Consider the following 10,069-nt stretch of genomic DNA (forward strand, 5'->3'; position numbering starts at 1 on the left):
TTTCTTTTTATATATATATATTATAAGGATTAACCTGGAGAATTCGGAGCACACTCACCAAAGATACAATAATACAGGGGTATCCGTACATACGTATATGTGCACGAGTTTTGTACATATGTGTGTGTTATGTATGCGTACGTTGACCATATATAGATATCTATGACGTATTTTGGGCTTGCTCTGAATTCCCACAGAAAGGTATGCGAGTATGAGCGGTCAAGTTACAAGAGAGAGAGACGTGGATAAGAACAAGCAACTAGAAAATAGTACGTCTTTCTTTCTCTATGCACAGCTGCACCACTACGGCCGATCCCTTATGAAGAATCCACCGACTCAATGTCTTCCAGATGTCCCACGAAAAGATTTCTCTGAATCTTCCGTGGCTGCGAGTCCCTTGTCATCATAAAAGTCACCGAAAAGGGCTCAATAAATTTGTCAAAACATTTCTCTGTTCTAGTTCAACTCAAATTTTTACGACCTTTCTATTTTAACCATCTGTTACCAATGGGCCCCACGTCTCCCGCGGATCCTTACTATTTCTTTTCCAATATAGAAATCTATCTCTAATTTTATTTTATTTTTAATTTTTAATTGCATTTCTCAGAAGTGTCCAAAATATCGGTAATAAATGTCACTATATATTTTGGAGAAACATCGTTTTTACAGAATCTCACGGTCTCCCGCGGATTCTTACTTTTCCCTTTTCCACCATAGGAAGCTCTTCTATTTTAAATTTTAATTACATTTCTCGGAATCACCTAAAAAAATATTGATAATAAATGTCATCATAGACACGCAGTCTCTAAAAATTTATATGGTCCCCCACAGAACCTCTCCGTTCCTTCACCTATCACTAAAGATTTTTCATCTCAATTTTGTATTATTTTTAAAATTATATTTTCCTAGAGTATGTAATATATCGATCATAAATGTCATCATATATTCATTACTTTATTTTTAAGCAGTACACCACGGACTTATTTTTCTATTTACATCCTGTTTACTACAAAATTCCAAGAACTTCCGTAATAAAATGTCATTCTCAGCTGTCCAAAAGAAATCAAACCCTTCTATATTATTGTCTTCTTCGTCTTTAACCTATGCAAGAGGCATCTTCGGCCCCACTTTTCTTTCAAACTTTTTCATATAAAAACCCCGGAAAAATAATCAAAGTCAGTCATTACCGCCGCAACTAAAATCCTTGTCGGATCTATCCGCGAGTAAGAATCCAAAATTCGTTCTCGTGACGCTCCACGCCTAGGCAATCGGGGGTCCTAGATCGATAATCGGATTCATCCACGAGTAAGACTCACTGAGTCGATTTCAAAATTCGTTCTCGTGACGCTCCACGCTTAGGCAATCGGGGGTCCTAGATCGATAATCGTAACTCGATTCTTTTATTTAAAATATAAATTACGCGACTTGAATTTTATTCTTAAAACCTTTCCTCGTGAGGTCCTACGCCTAGGCATCTGGACTCCTAGGTTGGATACCTGGAGTAAAATCATTTGAGTTCGCGATAAAATTAACTAAACTCTTTCACGTGACGTCCACCGCTTAAGCAATCGGAGTCCTTGTTCGGAAATAGTTAATACTTCTTTAAAAATCATTTAAAGAATATGTATATCATCGTAAATTCACTAGAAAGCAAAGCCGGCCTATCGGTTCAGCGTGCATAGCATTCTCGTGAAAAGATTTAATCTGTAAATCTCGATAAAACCATAAAAACATTGTAAACTCCTGTGTACACAAGATTCAAATTGGTGAATCTGAAGTGAGTGTGTGTGCAGGCATATCAACCCATTGGGTTAAGTTCATTATTATAATATTTTGTAAAATTAAATCTGTCAATATACTACACATGTTTTTTTTGTATACATTTGTCTTTTCATTTACTGTCCTTTTCTCTGGCATTCGAGTGCTGGTAATTTAAGTCATAGTAACTTTAAAGTAAGACAGAGAAAGAACACGGTCTTCTCGAGGGCCCATATTCATCGACCCAATATCCCTCTCGCTTCGAAAATCCCTGACCTACCCTAACGCCACGCAGGTCATTGAACGGGACCGTCTATAGTACATCCGCTCGGTACAAATAGACAAATAAGTTGTAAAGTGACACGAAATTATAACATTCTTATATCAGCCACGTGATTGTAATTCCTTGGTTGGATGACAGAATAAAAATAATTTCATACATTAATCTATTAATTATAATCGGTGCTTAAATCCCTATATTCTCACACTAACCACGTGAGGTTCAATCGAACTCCTTGGCTGAGTTATAGAAAGGGGAAAGTCGGCATTCTGATATTAAATAATAGATTTCAAATGACCCTTTCGCCCGTCGCCTTCACTCACTTCGATCGTGACAGTATTTTGATAAAATGTCGTAACTAAAATTGTTCTAAATTATTGGCGATAATTTTTTTAATCGAAATTCTGTATTTAGAATTTAAAAATCCGACTAACCATAAGGCTAGTGTGGCTCAGAATATGTGGGCAAAGTAAACGTAGTCCAGCAAAGTCTTGGATTCCTTAGTTGGTAGAGCTCTCGTGTGACGCCAAATCGATCTGCGTTCGATTCCTTCGTTAAGCAATAATTGTTTTTCTCGATTTCTTTTAAAAGTTTAACTAATTGGGAAACTTGCCCATCCCTTATAAATACTTTTGATAAAGTATTTATTTGCTTCACAGTATTGCTTGTAATATTTAAACAAAAAAAATTGTTTCGACAAAAAAAACTTTCATGACCCAAGAAAGTTTGTTCTCGATTTAAAAAATTCTTCTTCTTAGTACAAAAATTTTATTGGTTTAGCTCAAGGCATTATTTCTTGGCTCGATAAGGTCTCAGTCTTTAAACAAAAAAAAAATTCTCGAGTTGTCAAACTTTCTTGGGCCAAGAAAGTTTGTTCTAGATTAAAAAAATTATTTTTCATAGTTCAAAAACTTTTTCGTTTAGGCTCAAGACATTTTTTCTTGACTCTAAAGCGTAACAAACTTCAGCCAAGAAAAAAATTTGTTGAATAGAAAAAAAAATGTTCTCGAACTAAAAAACATTTTTTTGGACTAAGAAAGTTTTTTCTTGGCTTGAAGAATTTATGTTTCAGACTAAGAAAATTATATCTTCTGTGAAGCAAATAATTTTTTACTTCAATAAAGTAAAGAATTACTCTTGGTTCAAGAAAAAAATTTCGAAGACATTTTATTTCTTGGTTCAAGATTATCTTTTTTTCTGTGCGACAATTAAAGTAAAATTTTTAATAAACCAAATAAAATTTCATTTTACCAGTAAGAAAATGAAATTGAACATAAATTGACTATATTACCAATTATAAACAGGCATAAGAATTAGTAATCTCTTGTTCGTTTTTTAAAACAGTTGTAGTGTTTCATACAAATGAAATTTTAATGATTAACAAAGATAGAGGGATTCAAATCTTTTATGTACATTAGATACGCGTGTACTTATAGTTTTGAATTTCATAAGTATTAGTCAATGAAGTAATGTCAATTATTCATGATGAATACCTATTATATTTGGTTGTATACGCAATAGATACCAAATCAAGAACATCTAATCCCGGAAAAAAATGATGGTGAAGGTTTTAATAATGAAAATCCGTTACCACGTGTGCAAACCATGGATGGAAACGCCGTTCCTCCTACTCATCAGCAAAGCCAAACGATGCTGAATAGTAAAGAAAATACATGGCTTCGTGAAGAGTATGATAATGATACTCAAGATCGAGAAATTTGGTTTGATGTGAGTCAATTTAGCTTAAAGTGTAAATAATAAAAAATAAAGAACTTATTTATTCTTTCGATTATTTCTTTCTTTTTTAGGCTGAAGATTCACCACTAGTTGACGAATTCTCTGCGGGTGATAACGATGAGTTTTATGAGGTATGTAATATGCCATGAAAAATAAAACTAAATTTTTTGGTTGAAGTGATGTGTGGTCGAAAATTTCTTAATTATTAATTCTGATAGAGTCCTACCAGATTAAGAAAAATTATGTAACTCATTCTGAGTGTATATTTGTATATTAGGGAATTAAAATTGTTTTGAATCATTTCAAATGATTTTTCTTAATCAGGGCTATTCCAATTGAATCTGATTCACTTTAATCGGAAAATGATTAATATTTTTTCTTGTCAGAATTTCTTACTCGAGTTAATATTACTATTGAATTATGATAATGTAACATTTATCTTAAAAGTTTTCTCAAGCATCAACGATCATTCATCAGTTTATTTATGTAACGAAAATAAAAAAAAAGGTTTAATTATTGGCTCTTTATTTCAATTATTAACATTTTTTTACAGCACCAGCATAAAGAAAACGACATGGATTACAACTATTGCAAACCACTTTGTAACTGTACAACAATCACACAAGGAGAAGCATTAATGATGACACTTTTATTAGGAGCTGAAGAATCCCTCACGTGGAAAACAATTACTGCAATTTTATCAATGATAAACACTTTATTTCAAAAGACCGTAGTTCCTGCTTCGAAGTATAAATTATTTCAAACTTTACAACTAAATGAGGATATTCTTTCATATCATTTATTTTGTAATGAGTGCACATATTATTTTGGTGCTCAAAATAAATTGGATAAAGAGTTAGTATGTGAAATTTGCAGAAATGATGGGAAAACGACAGATATCGCTTATTTCTTAACTTTTGATATTCCTTTACAATTAAAAACATTGTTAGAAGATCCAGAAGTGCAGCAAGTGTTAGTAAAACGATTTCGAGAAACTGAAAAAAATTTGTGTGAAAATGATATTCAGAGTATGAGCGATGGACAGTTATATAAAAAATTATCCACGGAAAATACCCCTTTATCCGATCAATACAATTTTTCTTATACGTTCAACACTGATGGTTGTCAACCATCAAAGTCAAGCAAAATCTCAATCTGGCCAATCTATGTTAGTATTAACGAGTTACCTTTGAAATTACAATCAAAACATATGATTATGACTGCTTTATGGGTTAGTAAAAAAGAACCAGATATGCAGCTTTTCCTAAAGCCATTTGTTGACCAAGCGAACAAATTATCGAACGAGAGTGTACAATGGAAGTTAGGGGACGAAACAATAACGAGTAAGTTTATTCCACTATGTGCGGTGGTCGATTCCGTAGCACGATGTAAAGTTTTAAATATGAAACAATATAATGGTACCTATGGATGCACATTTTGTGAACATCCCACGGAACGTATCGAAAACTTTAGAAAATTTCCCGTGTCTACAAATATTCCAAAAGATCGAACCGATGAATCAATAAAGGTAAATATGGTACTCGCAAGTAACAGTGAATATGGTCGTGATGTTATGGGTATCTGGGGACCGTCACCATTAATTAATTTAAAATATTGCTGACGGCATGTCACCAGACTACATGCATGCCATTTTATTAGGTGTAATAAAACAACACACACAAATGCTATTATCATCATTCGGAAAAGAATACTATGTTGGCACCCCTAATCAGCTGGAAGTAATAAATAGAAAACTTTTGACTTTCAAACACCCAACGTGTATTACTCGATCACCTCGAAATATAAACGAACGAGATATGTGGAAAGCATCTGAATGGAGATCTTGGCTTCTATTTTATTCATTAATATGTCTTAGGGAAATTCTCCCTCGAAAATATGTTGAATATTTAGCCCTACTAGTTGCAGCGATTCGCATTGTATTATCTGAAAAAATTAAATTTGATGAACTCCAAACTGCTGGTTCTTTAATTGTAAGGTACGTGGTATTATATCAAGAATACTTCGGGAAAGAAGCTATGACTTATAACATCCATTTACTTCTGCATATGAAAAGAAGTGTGTTAAATTTAGGGCCTTTACGGTATCATAACACATTTATTTTCAAAAATGAGAATCATTTTATATTACAAATGCAAAAAAGCCCAAATCATATAGCTGTTCAAATTGCTAGACGATATTTATTCCAAAAATCCTTACCACTACTCAAAAATAAAGTCGAAATAAGCGAGAGTTTTTTAAAATTTTGTTCAAGAAATTTAACAGGCCACTTAAAATATACTTATGAAGTAGAAGGCTGTATTTTGATTGGAAAAGGGAAAGAATATTGTTTAAATCCGAACGAACAAAAACTGTTGAACAAATCAAAAAAATGTAAATCTTTTAACAGATTTATTTATAATAATACGCGATATACTTCCAAAAGTTATCGTTCCTGTGAAAAAGTTAACGACTCCTTGGTAGTGCTAAAAAATGGTATGATAGGTGTGATAAGAAACATTTGTTACTTTGAGTCAAATGACACTGAAAACAAAATATACGTCTTTTACGAAGAAATAGTGAAATTACGAAAATTTTTTTACTCATCGAAAAATGTTACAGTTCATAATGTTGAAGAATGTTTAGTAACTGAAAAGTTGCATTTGTGCGAAGCAAGTATGATATTACAACCATGTATGATAACATCGATACAAAATAAACAGTATGTAATTTTTATACCTCAGGGCTGTTATGGTGACTAAAATAAAGTCGAGCATTTAAAAGATAATAAAAAGATCACTAATTTTTTATTTTCTTTATGATTCACTCGATTAATAAATCTATTACAAAAAACAAAACGTCTGCTTGAATGTGAGTATTTAACATAAATATTGTTTTTTCCTTTAACATTTTTATGTATTCATATTTTTTAACTAGAAAAAATAATTGTTATTAGCCTACCGTTGTAATTATCAACAAAATATATTTGTTGATAACTTAAACAAGAAAGTAAGTGTCTAATAAATACAGCTAAGAAAGTTCGATTAATATCAGTAAAGAAATAAAAATAAATAAATAAATATAAATTATGATGTTTCATATTTAGGCGATATTTTTTTTTCTGTCCTAACTGAAAAACTAACAATTTATAGAACAAAAAAGGATGCGCGCTTGAAAAAAAATTTTAAGTCAATTAGGGGCTTCACTCATAAATCAAAAACAAATTAAAATTTCTACAGAAGTTCAAGAGGAGACCAATAAGTCCAAATATAGTCCAGTTAGACTAAAATCAGATCGAATTTTTCGGTTCGGGTCATCGAAAAATAAGATTTTCTATTTAAATAGCATGGGAAACAAAATTTTTTTTAGTTTGGAATTTTTTACCTCGGCAATGGCTTATTGTACAAACAAGCCCAATATTCATTTTTGTAGGGAATTGAACGCTCTACAAAAAAAGTCTCTTATCATTTTTTGATAAATCCATCTGTTCAAAAGTTATTGCAGCTTAAAGTCAAGGTTATAGTAAACTCCAAGAGCTTTTTACTTTTCCGGTGAAAATATCGGATTTATCACGAAATGCCATAGAATCTTTTTTCTAGACAATTTTATTTCCTACAAATCATTTTTGATAAATTTTTTTCAAATTCTGCATTGTTTTGTAGTTATTTCCATTTTAATGCCAACCTCAAAAAAAATAGTGTTCTGATCGATTTTAAAAGCTTGGCATTAAAAAGGGAATAACTAGAAAACAATGCAGAATTAAAAAAGAAATTATCAAAGATAATTAGTAGGAAATAAAATTGTCTACAAAAAAGATTCCATGGCATTTCATGATAAATCGGACATTTTCGCCGGAAAAGCAAAAAGGTCTTGGAGTTTACTATCATCTTGACTTTAAGCTGCAATAACTTTTGAACAGATGAATTTATCAAAAAATGATAAGAGACATTTTTTGTAGAGCGTTAAATTCCCTACAAAAATGTATACTGGGTTTATTTGTCCAATGAGCTATATCAAGGTAAAAAATTCCAAACTAAAAAAAATTTTGTTTCCCATGTTATTTAAATGGAAAATCGAATTTTTCGATGAGCGAAGCTCCTTATTGACTTAAAATTTCTTTTCACGCGGGAATATTTGTTTTGTTCTATAAATTATTAGTTTTTTAGGTAGAACAGATAAAAAAATATCGCCTAAGTATAAAGCACCCTAATATATATGTATTAGGCTGATTCAGAAAAATTGACAATTTTTTTTTTTCTAAAATTACGCGGAAAATACTGTCCGAGATAAAGAAAAAAAATACTGTTAAAGTTTGAAGTCATAATATTAATTCTATTTTTGAAAAATTATATTTATCGAAAATTGATGAAAAACCTTTTTTGTAGACCCTTCAATATATACATATACATACATATATATATATATATATATATATATATATATATATATATATATATATATATATATATATATATATATATATATATATATATATATATATATATATGTGTATATATATATATATATATTGAACTGATTCAAATTAAGGGACTATTTTTTTTTGTCGATGAATAATGAAAAATCGAAAGAGTATCTTAAATTATGGTGACAGTTAAAATTTGAGCTCTTAATATTGATATTTAGAGGTGGCTCTCGATAATTTTCGGTTTTTCATTTAGTAACATGGTAAAAAATACATTCTGAAAAAATCAAAATACAAAAAATCTTTCCTCAAACCTTAGATGCCAAATTTACTGATCTACAAAAAAAATCTCTTATCATTTTTTGATAAATCCATTAGGTTTCGGTCCGCGTGTGTGTGTGTGTGCAAACTTTTTTTGTCCGACGATATCTTTGGAACGAATTAACAGATTTAAACGTATTTGGTGGCAATCAAGAGGATTCATCAAAACTTAGAATTGATTAAATTTTGGGGTAGATCGGTCATGTAGTTTACGAGTTGTATAAAGAATAAAAGTAAAAAAATTTTTTTTTGGTTTTTTGCGTATAACTTATAAATCAGTGGCCAGATTCGCGTCAAAATATAATTAGTTTTAAGTCTTGTTGAGCCCTTTCGATTGCTACCAAGAATGTTCAAGTCGGTTCATTCCATCCAAAGATATCGTCGGACAAAAATTATAATTTTTCAGTGAAGGTACGTTTTTCCGGCCCAACAAATTTTCGAGCTCGAAATGCTCAAAAATTTACAAGTAATGATGTTTCCGCAGGGTCAGGTGGTTTTCAAATTTTTTTGTATAACACCTTGTAATTATCTCAAAAGATTCTGGAATTTCTAGAACTGTGTTTTTTTGTTATTGGAAAAATATGAATTTTTGAATTTTATGAAAAAAAAAAAAATTTTTTTATCATTGTTTTTTTAAGTAAAATTTTTTTTAAGTAAAGTAAATTTCAGCAGTGAAAATTTCCTTTAATAACATAATAATGTGAAAACGACCGTTAGTGACGGTTATATTCTTATTTATATGATAAATATCAAATCAATAAGAATATAACTGTTACTAATGGTTTTTTCACATTATAATATGATATATAATAATTATATTTGACAGATATTACATCAATTAGAAAATAATCGTCAGTAATGGTCTATTTTCACATAATATCAATAAAAGTGAAATTTTTACTGCTGAAATTTACAAACTTGATTGATTTCTTAACTTGACTTAACTTAAAATAAAAAAAATATTTATTCAATAAAATTCGAAAATTCATATTTTTGCCAAAACAAAAAACACAGTTCTGAAAATTTCAGGATCTTTTAAAATAAGTACAAGGTGTTATACAAACAAAATTGAGCCAAAAATTTAATGTCGATCATTTTTGACGAATTTCAAGAATTCAAAATTTGACAAATTTGTCATTTTTTAAAATTTTCCTTTTGAATATTTTTTTTCATAGCCTTAAGTATCCCTTTCAAAACAAGCTTTGGATCATTATTGTAACTCCTGACCAAAATTCGTCCAAACCGAACGGGGCTATCTCTCTAATTACACACTTTGAATTTAATAATTTTTAAATGTGGAAAAATGTATATTAATCAAAGGATAAGAATAGGAACGAATATCTACGACCATCGTGAGCTGTAAGAAAAAAATAAAATACCCTATACAAATAGACAAGACTCCGTCGTACCCATTAACGTAGTTAGGGTTTTGTTTACATACTTATAGAAACAGTAGTGTTGTGAGTATCGTAATTCACAGACAAGCAAAACAGCGTCGGCTTGGACCGAACATACGACTCGTACACGCACATACATAGACAAAGGGCGCGTAT

Source organism: Microplitis demolitor, chromosome 4, assembly GCF_026212275.2.
Source record: "Microplitis demolitor isolate Queensland-Clemson2020A chromosome 4, iyMicDemo2.1a, whole genome shotgun sequence".
NCBI lineage: Eukaryota > Metazoa > Arthropoda > Insecta > Hymenoptera > Braconidae > Microplitis > Microplitis demolitor.